Source organism: Athene noctua, chromosome 6 (genome assembly GCF_965140245.1).
Source record: "Athene noctua chromosome 6, bAthNoc1.hap1.1, whole genome shotgun sequence".
Taxonomy (NCBI): Eukaryota; Metazoa; Chordata; class Aves; order Strigiformes; family Strigidae; genus Athene; species Athene noctua.
In genome coordinates, this window is record NC_134042.1 from 44542516 (window position 1) to 44564927 (window position 22412).

The following is a 22412-nucleotide window of genomic DNA, read 5'->3' on the forward strand; positions in this document are numbered from 1 at the left end:
TCACCCTTCTTTTTATTTCTTTCCTCCAGATTGGCAGGGCCCCCACATCTTCTGTGGCACCTGAAAAATCTGATTTGCATGTAAATTGCTGCCGTTTAGGTTAAAACATTGCTGTCATTCTTATTTTAAACTTCTCTCCTTTTTCCTTCAGAAAAGGAGGGGTAGAAAAAGTTACTTAAGTGATACACCTTCTTCATACAAGATTAAACAGAATTGTGCTGGAAGTGGAAAGACGTGCTTTTTTGAGACCTGTCAGCCAGCCAACAAAATGGAGCGTTAAGTTAGAGATGCCAGAGAGATGTACTATATTACTAAAAGTGAGAATAAGAAAGGAAGGGAAGAGCGTGCATCTGAGCACTGAAAGGTTAACTGGCCTACAAGCTATATCTGAGCAGTTACTGAAGTGCATGAAGCATGGTTGGAGTCATATTAACCCAGCTTGGTGACTGTCATGTGGTGACTGTTTCCTAACCTCCTGATTTATTTTCAGTGCCAGCCATTCCTGTTGCTAGACCCAGGTACCTGAGAGGCCCTGCAGACCTTGCTGGGGGAGCTGTCAGGGTCCGAGGGACCTAGGCAGCCAGGTGGGGTTCTCTGGAGATGATGGCACAGGGCATCCTTCAAAGGATAAGCCTTGCTTGAGGTAAAGGGCTGGGTGTGTTAACTTGAACACAGATTCATCCGGTGCTTGGTGGCCTGGGTGCTGCCAGTTTCTCTGTCAGACTGGCTCTGTTTGCTGCCCAGCTGCTGGCCTCTTTCCTTTTTTTTTTTTTTTTTTTCCCATCCCAGTCCTGCTCTGCCCTTCACCACTCATCGAGTGTTTCAGGCAAAGCTGGCCAAAACATTTTTATTCAAAACTTATTTTCCTGGCAGCTGAGCTTGGCAGCATCAAAGAAAAAGGTAAATAAAAAGATACTGTCATTTTTCTGGGAGAAATTATCATTTTCAAATTTAGAAGCTGATTTGTTGTCACCCAATTGGGGGGGAACTTTCCAATTGCTTTTCCCTTTTCTACTTTACCTTCTCTCCCTTCTTCCTTCCATCTCCATTCCCCCTTCCCATCTCTTTTTTCCCTACTTGACTACGTAAAAACTGCCAGAAAGGTCAAGGGAACAGAGGCTGATGTGAAGACTTCCTCTCCAAGTTGAGTGTTTTTCATTCAAAAAATAACTTATTCAGTCTCCCTTCCCCCTAAAACCAATGGTTATTCCTGAACTGGTTTCTGCCTCGGATGGGCTAAGGCTTTCCTGTTTTCCTTGCCCATCAGGGCAAGTAACAGCTAGTCGGGGCAGAGCTGGGCTGGTGCTCTGCACACTGGTTCCCAGCCTCTCCAGCAGGCAGCAAAACCTGTCCGTGAAACTATTGGTATCTCGTGAGTATCCCAATGATTACATTTAGGTGGCTGAGGCTGAAAGAAGCATGCTGTTTTGCCATCGCTGGGATGATGTTACCTGACCAAGAGAACTACCGCTTGTTAAGTGTTTATCCTTGTGGTGGGGGAGACTCCAGGCTGGAGGAGATCGTGGCCTGGTAGATGATTCATTACCTTTCCCTATGTTGCTTGGCATGAATTGAGAGCACCTTAGTAAAATGAGCATGAATAAAGATAAGGCTCCAGTTTAATGCTGTGCCCTAATTTAGCGGAGAGCTGAGATTATTCAGTATCTGTGATACTTTTGTACAATTGAGTTGCAGGACCAGGGGACTGGTATTGACTGGTGTCAGTTGGGCTGGCATGGTGTGCTGTTAGTTGCTGGGTGATTAGCAGTGTGAACTAGCTTTCAGATACCATTTCTGCTGGAACTGCTGCCCCTTGCTTAAAGCAAATGGTCAGAAAGGCTTATTTGACAGGTAAAGCTATTGGAGCAGGTTATTTGTTTGATCTGCTGAGTGAAAGTTGCAAAACAAGCGGTTAATTTTTCATCTTTTGTTAACAGCTTGCAATCTTATTAGTTCCTATTATTTTTAAATTTAAAAATAATTTTAAAAGTTAAAACAATAAAAGCAGGCTGTGGTGCACTGTCAGAAGAATGATTGTGCTGTGTCAAAGCAAAAGCCCCTGATGCTGGCTGATAGCAAGTACCTGGGGAGAATGTTTAAGAACAGAGTTTGGTTAATGTGTTCCCAGTTTCTGACAATCAGTGGTTTGGGGACTTTCTAACCAAAGGTTTCAGTATGACTTTTGTGTTTGAGAGCCCATGATGAACCCATACTCCATTTATCTGTTTGCTTTTTCAACCCATTTATGCTTCCAGCCCCTGCAATATCCTTCAGCAGTGAGTTCCATAGTCTTGTGTTACATTAAACATTATTTCTGTGCATTGTGTTTTGTACCTGTTTCCTACTCATTTTGCTGTGTGCCCTCTAGTTGTTTTCTAGAAAGGAATAGTTACAATTCATTCCTTATTTGCCACCTCCATACCACTTACCATTTTCTTACCCCTCCATCCCTTCCCTGATCCTATAATTACCTCTTTCTCTATCTGAAAAAGTCAAATTTTTTACTTGAGTAGAAGCTCTCTCAGACCCCTCATTATCCAAGTTGTCTGCCTCAGTGTGGTTCTATTTTCAAGACTTCTGCACCGCAGCAAAGAGAGTGAGTGCAGCATGGATTCACAGTGGCAATACTGTTTTTGTGGTCTTATTCACTAGTTTTCATATTTATTTACCTTGTTACTGAACTCTAAGGTATTTTCAAAGAACTGTTTGGACAGTTGCCGAGATCCTTCTTCTGAGTGAAAATAGCTGAATTACTTCCCTCGGCTTCTCTGCAGGAACACTGGTGCAAACTTTGACTTTCCTACTCTAGGCCTATTATCATGAGTGTTCCTTCTACACCTTCATCATCGTTGACCCCACCAGCTCTCAGGAAGGTGTCGTATTTCTGCAACACTTGAAAAAAGAGCTGTAATTAAATTTTTATGCTGTTAGGAAGTTACCTACCACAGTTGTTTTTTGGTCTGCCCTCCTATGATTCCACATTTAACTTGCCAGAAGTTCACAATCTATTTTTCTTTTCCTCCTCTGAACATGACAGTCACATTCTGAAGGACATTATTTTTCCCCTTTTTGTCTTTACTGCCAGTAATTGCCTTGATCTGCTGTTCAACCCTAAACAACAAATTGATTCTTTTAGTCCTTTTCAAGTATTTTGAATTAATAAGTATCCTGATGCTTTCCTATAGTACCTGTACATGGTCTCCTGGAATTATTTCTGCCTTTCCGGCTATTTCTTTTTACTTCTACACTGATTTTTTTATGTAGCTCTCCTTTTTCAAATCCAAGTTTGTGGCTTAGAATTCTGTGCTTTTTTTCTTTTATAGGGTGTTGAAGAATAGCTGTTCCTGTGTGTCGCTGGGGACTAGCTGCTTTTCTATTACAGGTTTTTAACTAGTTATTTATGATGTCTAAAAATACAGTGTTCTCATCACCCTGTCAAGATAGTTTCCCAGTCTGTGTGGAGTAACTGTAGCTTCAAATCATTCCTGTTTTCTGTCTACATACCCAGTCTCCTGTAGCCCTGTGGACAGTGTCACAATCTGGTCAGTTTTAAACTAATCTTAATCCATGCTTTTTTAACATGTTACATCATTTCCCCACTGGCCTTGCTTGCTCTGATGTTCTCCTGCTTCTTGTATTTGGAGAGTTACAGCTTCCCATTGGGTTTTGGTCCTCCCTTGAGCTTCATCTTGCTGTGTCCCCCTTATGCGAGTCCCCCCGTCTCCTGCAGCAGCACAGGCTTGCCCACTGGGAGGTGGGACTATGGTGGGTGCAGCCCGTGTCTCTGCACTTCTTGGCACAGAGCTTTCTGTCTCTGAAGAATTGCCAGATCTTGTAAGCAAGCTGTTCTTTGTTGTAGGAAATGCCACAGCACTGTTGTGTAAACCTAGAGTTTACTTAGAGTGCTCTGTGCAGTTTTGGCCTGTTCATTTCTAACAGGATATAGCAGAACGGGAAGAGGTCCCGCATAGGTCGGTAGGTCAGCAGTGTGGACGTTTCTGGTACTGGGCATGACTGATTGACAAAGACTCATAAACGCAGAAAAGAGATTAACTGTGGGGGATCATCAGACATACAGACTTATGTGAGTACTAATGGGGAGGTGGGCAGGGAGTGCTTGTTCACTGCCTCACAAGGCCTGAAGGTATCAAAGGGAGTCAGCTTCAGGAGGAGTAGAAGGAGCCTGGTGGGTAGTAAATCTGCAGAGGTCTCTTCTAAAGAGTACGTTGGGGGCAAAATGTTTATTTGGGTTCAGTGTGAGGCTGGTTGAGTACCTGGAAGAAAACAAGCCATGTTAGGCTCAAAAAATCCTTAGAAGTGAACATGGTTGGAGGTGGGAAGGCTACTCAGGAGAAGGCACATGGGGGTGTCCCACTCTTGCTCTTTCCTCAGCATCCACTTAGGGCTGTGGTTGGAGAGCAGGCTGCCCAGGGAAGAGGGGTCCTTGCAGGGAAAAACGGCTGCTGGTACGTTCTCATCTTGTGCTGAAGCTTTTGCCATAGGTTTTGATTTACATTTCTGATCTCCACTAGACCTTCACCTAATTGAGTAGATTGACCCTGGCTCTTACACAGCAGGCAATTAATCAAAGACTGACTAATCAGCTCTCTCAATGGCTGGCACCTTGCAGAAAGGCTGGGAATCATTTATGTGCTACCTCTACAAACCAGTTTTATGCTTTGAGATTTATAGCCAGTTAATTCTATTGAATTCTGTGGATTTACTGTAAATTTTAATTATTATAAACTCTGAAACGTAATAAAAGTTACTTTAGTTAGCTACCTTAAGTGGAAATTTAAAAGTGAAGTTCTGTAGATGCTTTAACTAATTACACTCAGTAGTTTTACCACACTGTTAAAATTTAGCTGAAATCTGTCATCTGTCCCTGAAATTAAACACCTTGAAAAGTGGCTGGCTGAGCGATAGCGTCTGAACTTATTCTTGAGGGTTTAAAAGTAGTTTTATTTCAAGGTCTTAATTTTAATCTAAATCACTTCCTAAGTTAACGTTTGACACTGTTGAAATCTAGAACTTGACTTTTGAGCTAAGCTTCTCATTTACCAAGCTGCAGTAGTTAATAATCACTCAGTGATGTTAACTGCCATCTATTAGGAGTTTTAAATTGAAGATGCACTGTGAAATAAGATAAAATTAAGCAAATCAGAATAAATGTGTACGAACACTTAGTCTTGTCACACAGCCAGTCTTGTTAGTGTGGTCTGTGCCAGGGCTGAAGCAAAGGGCAGCGAGGGGTACGGTTGGAGGCTGTGGCAGTGTCTCGAGGGGAGCAAGCCACTGCTGACATCCTCATCAAGAATGACATGAGGTGTAATCTTTTTTTTTTTATTTCCCAGCCAGACATATGTACCAGCTCCAGGGTGGTCCTCTTAGCCCCCTTCTGACTTCATTTTTCTGCAAGAAGGAGGTAAGCAGATTGTACTTTGCTTGTTTTGTTGATGCTGAGTTTTGCTATGATGCTTCAGAAAATCACATCTATTCCTTTTCTAGTAACAAATGTTCAAATCTCTGATTTACCAGCATTAATACATTTAATTAAATAAAGTAAATTGCCGTGGGCAATTATGTAGGCTGTCTCTTAATGTACCACAACTTTCTTTTGGTTCATCTGGGAACCCTGGATCCTTGAACCCTGGAGGTCCTCCGCTGACTTTTTCCATTGCTTCCTAAAGCTGCTTGACAAGGGGAGGCCAGACACACTCATCTTTGCCATGTTGTTTATGGTCCTTGGTGCCTATGTTGTAGAAGCTGCCTGCTTTGCTTGGCTTTGTCTTACTGACTTTTGTGTTCTTTTTGTGAGTTCTATGACCTAAAGCATGTTGCTGTCACTGAAAGCACAATCTTTTTTTGATCTCCAATCAAATCCTGGGCTGGACTGCCTTTGAAGCTGTGCCTTTCCTGATGGCAGATCCCCCCTGTACATTTTGTCTGCACTGTTAATCTCGTGGCTCTTTTCATTGTTTGATTTTCTTTTTATTTCTGGTAGATAACTGCATGGGATTCAAGTGGAGTTGCATAGACTCTGGAAGCATAGTTGATCTGTTTAAAGCGTGGATTCCCTGCATGTTATGGGGTATGGGCATTTCCCAGTGCATTTGAGTTTCTCTTTGGTTACTGCAAGTTTTTGACGACCATTGTTTTGATATTTATTTTTAAAGTATTAGTTCCTCCCCCCGCCCCCCATCTACATTCGGACAAATCTTTGTTTCAGAGCATGGCTGGAGCTCGGCTGGCTTGGCAGTGCAGCCCTGGTGTCCTTTCTCCTGCTTGTGTCGGTGTGTTCCAGGCAGACCTCTGTCTGTCATTCACATGCACTGAGCATGGACAGATGACAGTGCTTGTGCGTGTCCAGTGCTGTGAAGGTTTTGTGATAACACTCCTGTTGTTTTGGGCTCCTTATTGGTTGCCTGTATTTGCTCATGCATCTCCAGATGGTTTTACTGTGTATCACGAGCAGCTGGTCCCCTTCCTTCAGTCTGATACTGCTGCTTATCAGTGTCGCTGGGATTAGATTGTAGTGTTTGTACATGGCAAGTGTTTGAATTAGCTAAAGTCATTCTGGAGGCATCTTTCTGTTATTTGACAGTGTTCCCTTTCAGTGTACATGTTACTGTTTGCTGGGGTGTTTTTTCTTCCTGGGGTATTTGATTCTGTCTCCCTCATCTCTGTCAAAAGAGCTCTTTGGATGGGTATTTTCCTCTCTGCCTTTCATATCACTTTCAATGCTGGAGTAGTTGCTATTGCCTGCATACCAGGTCTGTTTGTCTTGTCTGTCCAGCTACACTGCTTTAGCCTATGTGCTGACTTGGTGTTTGCATTATTGTTTTGGTTCCTTCCCTGGACAGAGCCATTGCCTGTGGTTCTCTGCTTGCATTTTTGGAGATTTAGATCTGCTCTTCTCCATACTCTTCCCTGCAAGCTGGACTCCTGTAACCCACAAGCTCTTGATTTACTTTGATGTTTCCAAAGTAGTATGTGGACTCAGTCGCAAGGTGAAAAACACTGATTACCCGTTTCTTGATTTCTGATCAAAACCTGCTATTTTTCTGGGGAATTCCAGCCTCCGTTCATCTCATCTGCAATTGTAATGGTTTTGGTTGCATTTCTGGCAACACTGTCTTTCAGTGCTGGAATATTATTTAAAAAAACCCACCCACCCACCTTTAATTGGAAAAAGAAAATCCTCACCATTGATTTTCAGGTCTCTAAATAGACTTGAACCACCCTTGTGTACATAGACTTTTTCTTTGGAAGTCCACCTCTTACAGAACTTGAGTTGGCCTGTCTGCTTGCTTTGTTTCTAGGGGTTGATTTGCATGCCAGCTTGTCTTTGCTGGGCATCCCACTAGAGTGCTGTTCCAGGCTTTCCTTCCTCCCACCTCCACTGTCACAGTAGAAGAAGTGTGGGTTGCAACAGAGACCAGAGATCCTGGGGTTCCCTGAAACTTCTGCAAACTTCTGTGAACTGGACTGCTCAGATCTTCTTCAGATACTATTGAATTAGTAGGAAACGTTTTCACTGGAATAAGAGCTCTGGAGTCCAAGTTTAGGGTAGAAGTCAGGGTTGGATCTGAAAACCCATCTGTGAAGTTTGCAGGTACAGAGGATTGTAGCGAGCCTGACCATCAAGCAACACGTACTGGAAGAGCCACAGGGAAACTGTTTGATCAAATTACAGCTGACAATAATCTAAACAAGCACAATTTCTCTTTTTGCATACTTTGGCAAACCAGGTCGGATTTCTCTACTACAGGTTTAGAGGGCACGTGTTTTTTGTTGATATTTTGAGCTATAGGTGAAGCTAACCTTTTTGTTTGTGGGTAATGGCTTGTAGTTTCATTTCAGTTAGTTTTAAGTGTGGTTTCAGGTAAACAAGGCTGTGCATTTGGTCTGTGCCACTTCATAGAAATTTTTATGAGGAAATGCCAGGGAGTCCAGACACGTGTTTAATTGTAACGCTGCTTCTGCTAAGACAGTTTCCTCCTTTTGAGTTTGGGACCTCGTCATCTGTACCCGGTGAATATGACTTAGGCAGAAATGTGCTGTGTAAATATTTCTGACTTCGTGCCTATTTAGCACAGGCATCTTCCTTCCATTATAGTCTGCTACTGTATTTTGTTAGCCCAGAGGAGTGGAGTACGAGGCAGATGCTGGGTGAGTTCAAAGAGAGACGTTTCACTCGTATATTCATAACTTGGTAAGAGGAGTGAGAAGTGCACTGTCCTGAAGTCTGTTTCATAAGATTTTCTAGTTTTGGGGCTCTTGACTTGGAGGCCTGACTCTGTTGTATGCAGTTCTGTCTTTTGTGTTGTATTTCTTTTGAATAAGGCTTGGGGCAGAGGGAGGAGAGTAATTTTACCTTGAGCCCCAAGAAGTGGGAGATGTATTTATTTTTGCAAGTCTAGAGAATGTTGAGGAAGGCTTAGTATAGTCAACAAAGTGAAAGTGTGAGTTGCTGCTGCTTGTGTGAGTTTTATTGCTGTCCTGCTTTTCCTGCACATTAATGGGTTTTTTTAGCCAAGTTTATCTCTAGCAAATGCTGTGTGCAGTGATAACTGTTTTGCGAAGGAACTACAATGACAGTGGTGCATGTTAAATACTGGTGCAGCATCGTGGCAGGTATCCCATGGCTGCTGCTCTGTGAAGGAATGAAATTGGTCACGCCAGTCTAAAGCCTATTTTTCTTGGCATAACTGGGCCATGCTGGTGTTGATCTCTCGCCCAGGACTGAGGTGGTCACACTGTCCGGGTCCCTGTGAGTCTTTCACTCTCCAGCAAGGTACGCCAGGATGCAGGGCCTGGGGATGGGTGAGGGGCTATGAGGGCAGCAGTGGCAGCCAGCAGCAGGAGCGGGGCTCTCGGGAGCCCTCTGGAGTGCTGGGGTACCCCCTGGCTCCCTCCTCTTCCCAGGATTTACAAAGTCTCCTCTATTCCCTCACCGCTTGATAATGGGTCTGGGTCACTGCAGATGTCACCCTGTGGCATGGCTTTGCCCATAGTGAGCTGAATTAATTAATTAAAGGGGGAGATGACATTCCCTGGCTGGGAGGTGACTACCAGACACGTGCTAGCCTAGTTTTTACTCGGGGTTCATTACAAGGTGACATGCCTTATTATCTACATCAGGGCAGAGGTGATCTGAATGACACTTGTCTCGATTCAGTTCAACGCGGTGAGACGCTCCTGTCTGGGGAGGAAGAGCATGGAGTGTGAAGGCAACGAGGACTTTGTGTGGCTTTAAATTAAAAAAGCAAATTCAGATCAATGAAAAAGCTCAGATGAAATACCCTCTTCCTGCTCTCTAAGAGATGCAAGCTTGGTGTACCTTGAAAAAGAAGAATTAGAAATCAGTTTATGAGGGGTTCTCTCAGAGGCCCTGGCAAAAGGCTTTTGGTGGAGCTTTGAAGGAGAGCGTGGCCGGCTGGGCGCCGGTTCGGCGGCGGATGCCTGAAAGGGATCTTGCTGCTTGGCCAGGCTGGAAGCATGTCGCGTTGCTGGGGGAACCGGCCATGCCGTGGCTCCCAGGTGAAAGGATGTTTGATCTTTAAAATAATGGTGTAAAGGTTTATGTGAAACACATTGTCTGGGTTTTAAAAATAGCGGCTTGACATTTAGCGGGACATAATGGGACTATTTCTAGAGTTTAGCTTGTGGTTGACAAATAATAATAAAAATGTATTTGAATTTCTGCCAATTGTGCTCTAGCTCTTTTAGCACAACGGTTCTGAAAAAAAAAAAAAACCAAGCAGAAGGAGTGTCGAGTTGACAAGGATGGGAGTTTATTCTCCTAACATTATTGTGGCATTATTTCTGGATTACTTTTTCCATTGGAACTTTATAAATGACGGATTCAAGAGTAAAGCTTAGAGTAAGAATGTGGGGGCAAGGAAAGCAGCTGAATGCATGGGAGTCAGAGAGGAAGACTTTAAATGGTCTCCCGTTTTCCTTCATAAATATGACACTCCTGATGAATCTGGAGAAATCTGAATAAAGGTGAATAAATGTCATATTATCACAGAAAAGATGTTAGGGGCTACAGTGAAAGTTTGGAAGGGAAGAGTCCACAAGTTAGGGAGTAACAAAATAATCAATGGGAAGAAGTTTGGAATAAGTGACTTCCCTGGTGCAGCACTAACTCAGTGCCAGTGGCATGGATGGAAGATTGTTTTCCTGGGTGCTGGGTAAGCTGTGTTGAACCTGAAACCTTCCTCTCTCTTTGGCAACTCATTTCACTGCCTCCCTTCTGGAGCTGCTACTCAGACATTTATTTTCAGTCATGCAGCATTGGGACTAAGAGTATGTGCAAGGAATGAGGCACCCACAGACCTGCGTGCTGAACTGCCCCGGCCCCTTCCTGGTAGCCCATCTCTGCAAATCTTCAAGTGAATGGTGCTTGCTTCTAAATTAGTGGGGAAATTTCCCCCTGACTTAGCAGACAAGGCAAGTCTCCTGGGCAATGGATGAAACTTGCTTGATCAGTTGGCTTCAGTGACTCGTCTGACATAACTAGACTTTGTGTTTCCCTTGTTGCTCGGCTGCACCCTTGCATATTTTTAGCACAGTGCTGCAGCCACCACCTCCTGCTCTGGGACCTTGTATGGCTGATCAGCATGATTACTCAGCCATGCCTGATGCTGGCATCACAGAGACAGAGGAGAGGCTGTGAGTCTGGAAAGAGCCCTGCTGAAAGGCTTGTGTCCTCAACAGTGGCCTTTCACCAGGGTTCTGCTCATCCTGTGCCTTTTGCCTGCAGCCATCACAGAGCCCACAGAACCAGACACTCTCTTCAGTTGCCTCATCCATGGGGACGCCAGAGAAGACCACCCTGGCTGAACAGGGAGCTTTGGCTGCAACTCAGGGAGAAAAGGAGAGTTTACAGCCTTTGGAAGAAGGGGCTAACCATACACAGTGATTACAAAGAGGCTGTGAGGCTATGCAGGGTGGAAATCAGAAGGGCTAAAGCCCAGCTGGAAATTAATTTGGCCTCTGCAATCAAGGATAACAAGAAAAGTTTCTATGTCAGTAGCAAAAGAAAGTCCAGGGATAGTCTCCATCCCCTGCTAGATGCAGGAGGAAATATGGTAACAAGTGATGAGGAGAAAGCTGAGGTGCTTAATGCCTTCTTTGCCTCAGTCTTTAATAACAAGATTAGTTGTATCGATGAAATCCAGCCTCCACAGCCAGAATACAGAGACTGGGAGAACGACCCCCCTGCAATCCAGGAGTCAGTCAGTGACCTACTGCATCACATAGACATACACAAGTCTATGGGACCGTATGGGATACACCCGAGAGTGCTGAAGGAGCTGGCTGGGGTGCTCACCAAGCCGCTTTCCATCATTTACCAGCAGTCCTGGCTGACCGGGGAGGTCCCGACTGATTGGAAATTGGCCAACGTGACACCCATCTATAAGAAGGGTCGGAAGGATGATCCGGGAAATTACAGGCCTGTCAGCTTGACTTCGGTGCCTGGGAAGCTGATGGAGCAGCTCATCCTAAACACCATCATACAACACATGAGGGACAACCAGATGCTCAGGCCCCGTCAGCATGGGTTTATGAAAGGCAGGTCCTGCTTGACAAACCTGATCTCCTTCTGTGACAGGAACCTGCTTATTGGATGAGGGAAAGGCTGTGGATGTAATTTACCTTGACTTTAGCAAGGCTTTTGACACTGTTTCCCACAGCATTCTACTGGCAAAAATGGCTGCTCAAGGTTTGGACAATCGCACACTTCGCTGGGTAAAAAACTGGCTGGACGACCAGTCCCCGAGAGTTGTGGTGAACGGAGTTAAATCCAGCTGGCGGCCGGTCACGAGTGGTGTCCCCCAGGGCTCGGTTTTGGGGCCACTCCTGTTTAACATCTTTATTGATGATCTAGATGAGGGGATCGAGTGCACCCTCAGTCAGTTTGCAGATGACACCAAGTTGGGTGGGAGTGTTGATCTGCTCGAGGGTAGGGAGGCTCTGCAGAGAGACCTGGACAGGCTGGAGCCATGGGCTGAGGCCAACTGGGGGAGTTTCAATAAGGCCAAATGCTGGGGGCTGCCCTTGGGCCACAACAACCCCCAGCAGCGCTACAGGCTTGGGGAGGAGTGGCTGGAGAGCTGCCAGTCAGAGAGGGACCTGGGGGTGCTGATTGACAGCCGGCTGAACAGGAGCCAGCAGTGTGCCCAGGTGGCCAAGAAGGCCAAGAGCATCCTGGCTTGTATCAGCACTAGCGTGGCCAGCAGGGACAGGGAAGGGATCTTGTCCCTGTACTTGGCGCTGGTGAGGCCGCACCTTGATTCCTGTGTTCAGTTTTGGGCCCCTCACTACAAAAAGAACATTGAGTTACTCGAAGGTGTCCAGAGAAGGGCAACAAAGCTGGTGCAGGGTCTGGAGCACATGTCCTATGAGGAGTGGCTGAGGGAACTGGGGGTGTTTAGTCTGGAGAAGAGGAGGCTGAGGGGAGACCTCATCACCCTCTTCAACTACCTGAAAGGAAGCTGCAGAGAGCTGGGGATGAGCCTCTTTAGCCTAGTAGAAAGTGACAGGACAAGAGGGAATGGCCTCAAGTTGCACCAGGGAAGGTTTAGTCTGGATATTAGGAAGCATTTCTTTACAGAACGGGTTGTTGGGCGTTGGAATGGGCTGCCCAGGGAGGTGATGGAGTCCCCATCCCTGGAGGTGTTCAAGAGTAGGGTCGATTTAGAGCTTAAGGATACGCTGTAGGTGGGAACTGTGCTAGGCGAACGGTTGGACTAGATGATCTCCAGGGTCGTTTCCAACCTAGATGATTCTGTGAATCTGGTACAGCAAGACTCATGTTAAGTCAAGGGGCTTGATGTCTGCTGAATAAGGACTTTTTTACCCCTCTTTAGCTCTTTCTAAGTAGATTTTATTTTGAAGATGCAAGTCTGGACTACTCTTCTGGGGTCTGCCAGGCAGCAGCTTTATAAACAACATCATCAGAATTTGGGGGGAGAAGAGAGTTGCATTAGGAACACCTGCATAAAATTGCCTCTGGGAGCAGTTTACCTTAGAGAGGTATATATACTGCTGATAGCTGATTAGAGCCAACTTACAAATTGCTGCAGGCAATGGGGCCAGGAGCCCTTTTGGTTGGTAGCAGCCAGGTCTGCAAGTTCCTGCTGTGTGTGGGGTGTACTCCCTTCCTTCTCCCCATTTTCTGTCCACTTTTGCCACGCTCTCTCCTGTTTTGAGCATTGTGAGTAGCTGGGTTCAGATGTGTGGTTCTGTTTTACAGCCTTTCCATGCTGATTTTGAGGAGCACCAGATATCCTATACGCCGGAAACAAAATTTTGCACAAATTAATAGTTCTGGGAAGAGCTCCAGTTTCACTGCAGAGACCTTTTGCAGGCAGTGACAGTGGGGATGGATTTGCCCTGAATGCTGGGAAAAAATAACTCTTCTGCTGGGAATCAAATCTACATCCAAAATGCACATTCAAAGCAGCAGTTGTGTGGACAGTGAAAACAGGATGTGATCTCACATTATCACAGAACCTTCCTTAGAATATACATTAAGGTTAAAAAAACCCAAAACCCAGGAGCTGAAGTCCATTCTCTACCTTTTTTTTATTTTTTTTTTATTAAAGTGTGACTTTGTAAGAGACAGTCTCCAAGATGAAATCTCCAACTATTCATGGGTGTCTAGCAAGTGTTTGACCTGGTATGCATTAGGATGGATAACAAGAATAGTTTTTACTCTGTGTACAACCCCCATGAGCAAGCACAGAGCTGCTGAGGCAGCTTTGCTCTTCCAGCCTGTGAGCCCACAACGGTGGAGCAGAGCCATTCAGGGAAGTAATGACTGGCTGAGGCCTGGCAAGTGCAAGGTGTAGGCAGCTCCCCGGAGAGGAAACACTCTGTTTTAGGCTGAATGTCCACTGTGAGCCTTACTTTACTTTTTCACTGCAAATCTCTGGGAATCCAGGATGGAAAAGGTACATTTCTAAAGTACATCCAAAATATTTATGTCCAGAATGTGAATTTAAGCCAAGTAATAAATTATATTTTACAGGAGAGAAAAATCACTTAAAATTTCATGATAAATGAATGGCATACTATTTTAAGGCAAATTTGTCAGCAAGATAATATTTGAATAAAGACCTAGCACCCATAAGGTGAGAGCAGTAAGAAAGCTACAGGTGAGGCAGTAGTCTTTAAACAAACCCTGTCAGAAGCTGCATGGACTGCTTTATCTTGTTTCTGTGGCTAGCATTCCTTTGGTGGCTGTCACATGTTTACCAAGCAGAAGCCTTCCTTCTTCCTTGGGACATAAAATCAGCAAGTACATACAGAGGAAGGAGCAAGAGCACGAGCACTACTCCTGTTTTTGAAACTCATGACTGTGCTTCTCTTCAGCTTTGTTCAGCTTGTGTGAACACTGCAGATCCCAAGAATTTAGCAACCTGTACCAGGAAGAAAGTTTTAATATGTGTTATTTACAAGAAGAGTGTTCTTGGGAAATTTTACTGCTGGTTTGACTTATTTTGCTGCTTTATGTGAGTGCGATTAGGTAAGTCTCATGTTTTGAATGATTTGTGACTATTTCTTAGTGAGGATAGCTTTCCTAGTTCGTTACTTTGGTGACAATTGCAGTTTGAAAAGCAAATCCTGTGTTACCAACACTCGTTACTTTGGATTTGCATGGTTCTTTGGTTTTCTTGAAATACATGGTCTTGGAAATGGCAAGTAATGAAATAGGAGTTAGCTTTTTCTTCTGTTTTCTGCTTTGACATTGTGCTGTTTCCTGCTGTCATTTCAGATTTTACTGTAAAGCAGTACTAAGACCATAATTCTGTATCCATAATGAGTAACACAAGTGCAGAGTATTTAATTCCTGTTAAGCAGAGGGCACATCTGACCACTGTGCGAGGGAAGCCATGGATACTTGCAGGTATTTGTGACTGAGGTAGGTTAAAAAAAAGGACCTAAGTGTAGCATGATGGCTGTGGGAGAAAACACCTGAAGAGATCCAAATAAAGTAGCAAGTAGACTCCATAACCTGGTTTAGTGTGCCTGAAAGCATCCAAGGAACATGTTGCACTTTATTCTTGTGGTGCTTTATGTCAAATGTTTTGCTGGGTATGTGTGGGGATGTTTGCTCACGTGGGCTTGACTGGAGCTTAAGAACTGCAGAAGCCCTTGAAATACATAGAATCTATTTTAGTCTGTCTCCATTGCATCTGTTTTGGCTAACAGTCGCCTCTATCTGCCTCCCCCTTCTCACTCTTCTGGCTCTGAAGTGGCATGGCTCTGTATTTATCCCTGAGAACAGGCTGACGTCACAGCTTTTACTTGAAAGAAACTGCGGGCGGATGCTTTGAAACTTGTTAACGCAAATGAATCCTCCGAGGCAGCGTTGTGGTCGCTTTCATCTGGAGGAGGCCCTTCTCACAGGTTTTGTAGTGCTGGGATCCTGCCCTGCATGTTGTTTTTACAAAGGAATTATGGAGGGTGTCTTGCATCATCAACATTTGTTTTCTCTGAGATCATTCCTTCTCCCCATTAGATCAGTGACAACTCTGCTTTTTATTTCCATGCTTTTGATTTTCCGTGCCCTGTAGAGACAGATATTTTGGGCGTAAGTCCCAGGGTCCATCTTTGATTCAGTTTGGCTGAACTGAGATTAAACAAGGCTGAGAAGTGCCTGGAACAGAAAGAAGGCATGATATAGGAAAGAATAAGGTGGGAAAGCACACATAGGGTGCCAGCTGTTCTCCTGGCCATTAAAAACAGCTCTGTTTCCCTCTTGCTCATGCCTGCAGGACTTCATTGCCTTTCTCTTATCACAGAGCCCTTGGTTAGCTGAGTGATGACTTCAGTTCATGCCCTTTTCCATGCAGCCCTAGTAATAAGTTAACTGGTTTGTTATACTAATGTGAATAACAGTGACATGGTAGAAGGTGGCAGTACTTGCTAAGCTCTTTACTTTATTAAATACGTGCCTCTAGAAACCACTGATTTTTTTTTTCCCCAAGCATTAGTTTTAATGGCTTTTGTTATTGTTAGAACATATTTTCCCAGGGCGTAGGTCACTTGGTCGATACCAGAGGCCTAGAAATCTTCCACAATATGCTCTTTCTTTGAAACCACACCTTGCTTTATGAGCAGCCGCCTTCTGCTTCAGGGCTACCTTTTAAATACCAGCAATTCCTCCATCCTGTTCCTCAAGAGCTGAAGCCTCGCTTGGTAGCTAGCCCAGGTCCCAGGGAGCTGTGTGGTGGAGCAGCATCTCCTGTGCAGATGTTCTTCATACCAGGTCAAAAAATATCTGAGGGTCCCCTCCCCTAAATGTGGCAATACAGTGAGTTAATCTGGCAACAAACAGTGTGTGTGGAATGAGTTCAGTGTAGGTCCTGCGACTTTTAGGTGTGCTAGTGTCCTCTGAGATGCAGTAAAGAATGACCTAGGAGGGCAAGAAGAGCCTGAATACCAGGGTTGACTCTGCTTTTCAAACGTCCAGATCCCCTTTGGCAATTGCATGGAAAGGTCATAGTCAGGGCCATTTTAGGTGATGTAGCACTGGGGTACATCATGTAGATGGTAATTGATGACTTCTTACAGACATGAATCTCATCACCATCAAACAGAATTTCTTGTCTCAGCAGCAGTGCAACTGTGGAAAGTTCCTCTCCTGTTTACTGTTCATGCCTCTTTTGTGGCTCATTGGTTGTGCTAAATGCCAGACTGATTGTTCCTCTTTGTGGCTGGGCTCAAATGCAGGGTCCAGACACCTTTAGTGGAGCTGTAGAAAGGTTGGTCTTGTTTCTACTTTAATTTAAAAAAAAATAAAATATCAATTGCTGGTTGTGTTTTCAAGGCAAAATTAGCCATGAAAGCTGCCCTTTTAGCACTGACAATTAGAAGTTGTCCCACTTTTACTTTTTGGTCAGCAGTTTGACACTGCTGTTACCTGAATGTGTCTAATGGGAGCTCAAAAAGGGACAGAGTGGATTGAGAAGGCTCAAAACACGTAGCACCAGGCTTGTAGGGAGTGTATGTTACCAATATTGGAAAATGTATTTTTCTTTCAAAGGTCAGGGGCTGAGGCATGGACCCTGTGAGTGTCCTGCTGCCTGCAGGCAGCTCTCAGCAGGCAGCTGGTCTCCTGGCTGCCTGTCATCTCTGCAGCCTGCTAGGCACGTGCTGAGTGCAGGCATGGAGCTGCCATGCAGATAGAGACCATGTTGTGGCCTCTTGCTACCCCCCTCATCTCCTTCAGTAGCTGTCAGGAGATGTCCGTGGCCTACAAGGAGCCAACAAATAATGGGTCAAGGAGGAGCCAGGGCTGTGTTTGGAGGGTGCCCTGCTTCGCATGGGCACATGGCCTGCTCTCTGCAGATGGGAAATCATCTAAGTATTAAGAGATTTGGTTTGATTAGCTGAAATCTCCTGTTGGCAGCACATTTCCAGTCCCTGGAGCAATGGAGATCAGACAGGTTGCCAAGGCAACACACAGCCTTCAGCAAGAGGTTTACTGCTGCATCGTCCTTGGTCAACTGATGGAGTAGCATTTATTTAGGTCTTTGAGAAAAAAGCTGCTGTCCAGCCTTTTGCTGTGGTGAGTCATTCTGCCTTGGGTCAAATTGGTGGAACTATGAACAAGGTTTTGTGGATGAGAAAAGTAAGTACATGAGAGCATAAAGATCCCCATTAGATTCCTCTCTGAAGAGGTGAGAGCACTTCAGTTCTGAGTGGAGACAGCTTATTCATTGTTATCCCCCTAAATAAGAGAGAAACAGCAACTGAGATCCTCCTTTCTCCTCCTTCTCCTCCCCTTTTCTGTCTCTCTCAAATGTAAAATACTTATTTTTGTTTGCTAGAGGACTGTGCTCACTGTTGAATTCTTGACCCATACCAGGGATCCTGCCAGTTTAACCTTCTGTCACTGCTTTGCTTATTGCTCTCTGCTCCCTCCCTGTTGCAGAAGCCTTGATAAATTCAGTTTATATAAGTTTTCATTTCCTCCTTTTGTACCACCTGAGAGATGAAAAGCTCATCATGTCACCACTGTGAACGCCACTGCGGCAGTGGTGGTGTGCTGGAAGTCATCGTGTCTGTTGTCTGTTCATTGATCTGGACTCAAAGTCAGGGAGTATGTTGAGACATGGGCATCTCTCCCTGTGACTCTTCCCTGGTTTTACTGCTATAACAGGGTTGTGCCAGCAGCATGCAGAGATTTCTCTGAAAATTTGGAAGGGACCTGCTGCAACGTTCTCATATGCATGGTCAAGGAGGGAAATGCTATTATGTTGAGTGCAAGGCCTTGATTTGATAAGTTAGTGAAGGTTTCTTTAAAATAATTCTGGCAGTGATAGGAAAGATGTGCTACGAGGCTAACAAGACCACACCTGGTGAGTTGAAAGTGGTGCATGGGAGACACCATCACAGTGCTATTTTTCATTTCTCTTACTGTTGAGATAAATATGGTTGTGCTCAGCAGTAGATACCTTTCTAGTTCAGGAAGAAATCATTGTACAAGCAAGATTTATGAAGCAGTCACCGCACGGTTTAACATGGGGAGCCAGAATGGCATTTTCTGAACATGCAGGTGCTCCTGTTCTCTTGTGAGTGTGTACCTCAGCTGGTGTCATGTAGCATGTGGAGACGAGAAGGAATTAAAAAATAAACCTAGATGCTGCTTACTGAGAGACAAATTCTCTGTCATAAAACCAAAGCATGACCTTTGTAGACAGCAATTTGTATGTGAGAGGGAAAAGTGCCAAGTTCAAGGTCTTGCACATGGATTGAGGCAATATCATGCACAAATACAGGCTAGGTGATCAGTGGATTGAGAGCAGCCCTGCAGAGAAACATACTGGGGGATATTAGTGCATGGAAAATGAACATTAGCTAGCAATGTGTGCTCACAGCCCAGAAAGCCAACCATATCATGGACTGCATCAAGAGAAGTGTAGCCAGCAGGTCAAGGGAGGTGATTCTCTCCCTCTACTCCACTCTCATGAGACCCCACCTGGAGTCCTGTGTTCAGCTCTTGGGTCCCCAACATAAAAAGGACATGGACCTGCTCGAGTGGGTCCAGAGGAGGCAACAAGGATGATCAGGGGGCTGGAGCACCTCCCCTGTGAGGACAGGCTGAGAGAGTTGGGGTTGTTCAGCCTGGAGAAGAGAAGGCTCTGGGGAGACCTTACAGTGGCCTTCCAGTACCTAAAGGGGGCTTACAGGAAAGATGGGGAGGGACTCTTTATCAGGGAGTGTGGTGATAGGATGAGGTAACGGTTTTAAACTGAGACATGGTAGATTTAGATTAGATGTAAGGAAGTTCTTCCCTGTGACGGTGCTGAGACTCTGGCGCAGGTTGCCCAGAGCAGCTGTGGTTGCCCCCTCCCTGGCAGTGTTCAAGGCCAGGTTGGACGGGGCTTTGGTCAACCTGGGGTAGTGGAAGGTGTCCCTGCCCATGGCTGGGGGGTTGGGACTAAGTGATCTTTAAGGCCCATTCCAACCCAAACCATTCTGTGATTCTATGAATTAAAAAGGGTGGAGGAGCCTTTAAAAGTCTACACTGGCATCCTTACTTATTTACCCTTTTTGAGAGGATGACAGTTGATAGATGTGTCACTGTGATGATGCACGGTTATCTTCTTCCCCTGTCTCAAAATACTGCATTAGTGGTGCCATGGCAACAAAGAAGTTGTCTTTAAGGAAAAGGAAAAAAAAAGAAGCGTGACTTCAGTGTTCAAGAAAGGTGGCAGACTGACAGCCCTAGTCTTCCCTTTCTACCAGTAAGGCAGTGGTGGTGTCAGCTATGACAAAATGTATCCGATTATGAACTGTGTGTTGTACTGTGACTGAAAACAAGCCTGGGACATGATCAAAGACAAACCTACTACAGGAAGAGTGGGCTGAGAATCTTCTGAGAAAACATGGTCTTGTTGGACAGTTAAATTCTGTTTAAATTACACCTTTTTCTAAGACATACATGATCTTGAAAAAACTTTCCTAGGCCCAAGTTTTGGCCCTACTCAGGGTAGAATTCCTCTCTGTGCAGACTGTGGTGATGGTGAGAGAAACCAGCTGTTTCTTGCCACTGCGGCAGGTTTTCTGGAGGTTAGACAGTCAAAGGACACATAGAAGGGGCAAGTTCAAGTCTCTGTCCTGCTTGATTCAGACTTGCATTTGAGTACAGGTCTCATGTCTAACACGAGAGCCCTAAACAGCAGGAGGTTGGATTTTAGGAACTAGTTTATTTCTCTCATTTGATCTAATCCAGATTGTATATGTATTTGTCACTATAGCCTTCTTTTGCTTTCCTACATCTTAAGTGAAAGCCTTGACCATGAAGTTGGCCCGCTCACTGCTTTGAGTGATGGCTGTTTTTACAAAGGAGAATAGTTCCAGCATGCAAAACTGAGAATTTGAGCATAGCTTGGACATTAGAGTGAATATTGAGATAGAGTCTAATGGTTTCTCATAGATGGTAGAAAGTAATTTTCTGCCTGATTCTAATTTTTCTGCTCTGATCTGCAGAAGGACTGAAACAAACAGTTGTGAAGACTGCAGTTTTCACATTGATTATTTCAGCTGTTGGCCCAGCTCTGAGAACGATCCTGTCAGGGACCTGTGGTATCACAGGAGGACCAAGGCTTGCATGGGTACCACAAGGTTCCTCATGCTGTCCCTGTTAAACATCTTCAGCCCTGACATGGAGGGGAACAGCCTTCAGTTTGTGAATGGCAGTTCAAGTGATGTGCTGCTCAAATTCTCAGTCTCTCTTGCCCTGTTAACTTCAATGAATTTTAAATACCATGCTGAATTGGAGAGTTTTCTAAGATTGACAATTAGTCTCTGAATCACCCTCTAGAGGCCTAGATTATTGCTTAAGTCACCTCTGTTAGACAGTGTGAATGCTCCTCTGTCCGTTAGGACACATCTGTTCCCTTGTTTCATCCATATTTGTGGTATCTGTGCTTACAGACAGAGGAATGGAGTGAGAGCCAGGACTCTTCTGGATGCAGAACTTCAGGCATCATCATTTGCAAGCACCGTGTACTTGCTGTTGACTTGAACTATAGCTCCACATTTGAAACACATCCAGAAAAACTGATACTTCATCATTTCTAATTGAAAACCAACTTTGGTTGAAGGCAGAATATTTCACAGAGCTATATCTGCTTGGTTGCAAATGTCATCAGTAGCATTGCTTAAGGCCAGGGTGGGATTGCTGCTGCTACTGAGAAAACAGTGCTGCCACAGGGTTGTATAGGGTGAGATACATAACAGTCTTTGTAAGGGGGAAACTCTGGCCCAAGGGTAAGCCTTCTTGAACTTGGGCATCCTCATTGCTGGCTTATGGCTCTCACAGGTGAGCTGCTGGATGCTCTGAGGTTTTCCCTCCAAGTGTTTTATGTTTTGGTCATTTTTCTATAGCAAGTTCTCAGTGAAGTCCAGACTGTACCCTGAGATCTCAAGTCTGGGTCTGCCTTTTCAGTAAACAGGTTGAAAAAATCAGATGTACGAGGGCTGGCCCTACTGCTGGCCCCAAAATGGGCTGCACAGTGAGCCAAGCTCAGCCTAAAGGGTAGAGGATGCCCTTCTGTAGTTGTGCACATGCGACATGGTACTGGGAAAAGCAAAATGTGGGTTTAAGCATGTAGTGCTAGGGTGTGAATAATAGACCCTGAAACTAAGTTGACCTCTAGATGAACCTCACAACCAAATGTTATCCATTATTAGTATCTGCTAATTAGTAAAACCTGTATTACCATTAGCATTTATTAATTAGTATCTGATCATTAAAGATGCATGTGTGCTCACTAGTGAAGGGTATAGCTTGGACAAAATGTAATCAGTAGTGAGGATGAAATGGCATGAGAATGTATCCAGCTTTCCTTGTTTAGCCTTGTTGAAGGCTGAGAACCCAAGTGTTCGGCCTTGTTAGAAACTCCCTTGGTTCTCGTCCCCAAGCCCTGGCCAGGCTTTGGGTGGAATCCAACAGGAGAATGAAACCAGATGTTTCTGCTCAAAGAAAAGTGCAAGTCATTCTGACTTGCTGATTTTTGGTACGTAAGGCTGGACCCTCTTGCTGCGACTTTGGATGCCTCACCTATGGATGGATGCATCATGTAGGACTTCCCACTTGCAGGGAAAGGTTCTCCAAATCCTCGCTGCAACCAGGGCTCCCCAGTGACTGCGGATCTGGACGTTGGTAACGTATGCAAGTGGTGATGTATCTTTCTTAATCACTGTTTTCCCCATTGTGTAGTGATGATTAGGTGCATTGCCTTGCTTATTGTTATTTTCTGTAGTTAACTGTATGTATTAAGTGCACTATTTTGTTTTTTTTCTTATTGCTTATTTTCTGTATTACTTGGTTATATCCTGTAATTAACAGTAAAATAGGCCTATTCTTTTTACTCTGGTAT

General features: G+C 44.7%; 1 protein-coding gene across 4 annotated transcripts in view; it reads left to right on the forward strand.

Annotated features, from left to right (window-relative positions):
* Positions 1-3323: 3323 nt before the first annotated feature.
* SYT16 (synaptotagmin 16) overlaps positions 3324-22412 on the forward strand; it is a 79446-nt gene continuing 60357 nt past the window's right edge. For all 4 annotated transcript variants that reach the window (XM_074908831.1, XM_074908835.1, XM_074908836.1 and 1 more), the window contains exons 1-2: positions 3324-3382; positions 5355-5425. The gene's annotated coding sequence lies outside the window, so the exon portion shown is untranslated. The remainder of the gene's footprint in view (positions 3383-5354; positions 5426-22412) is intronic.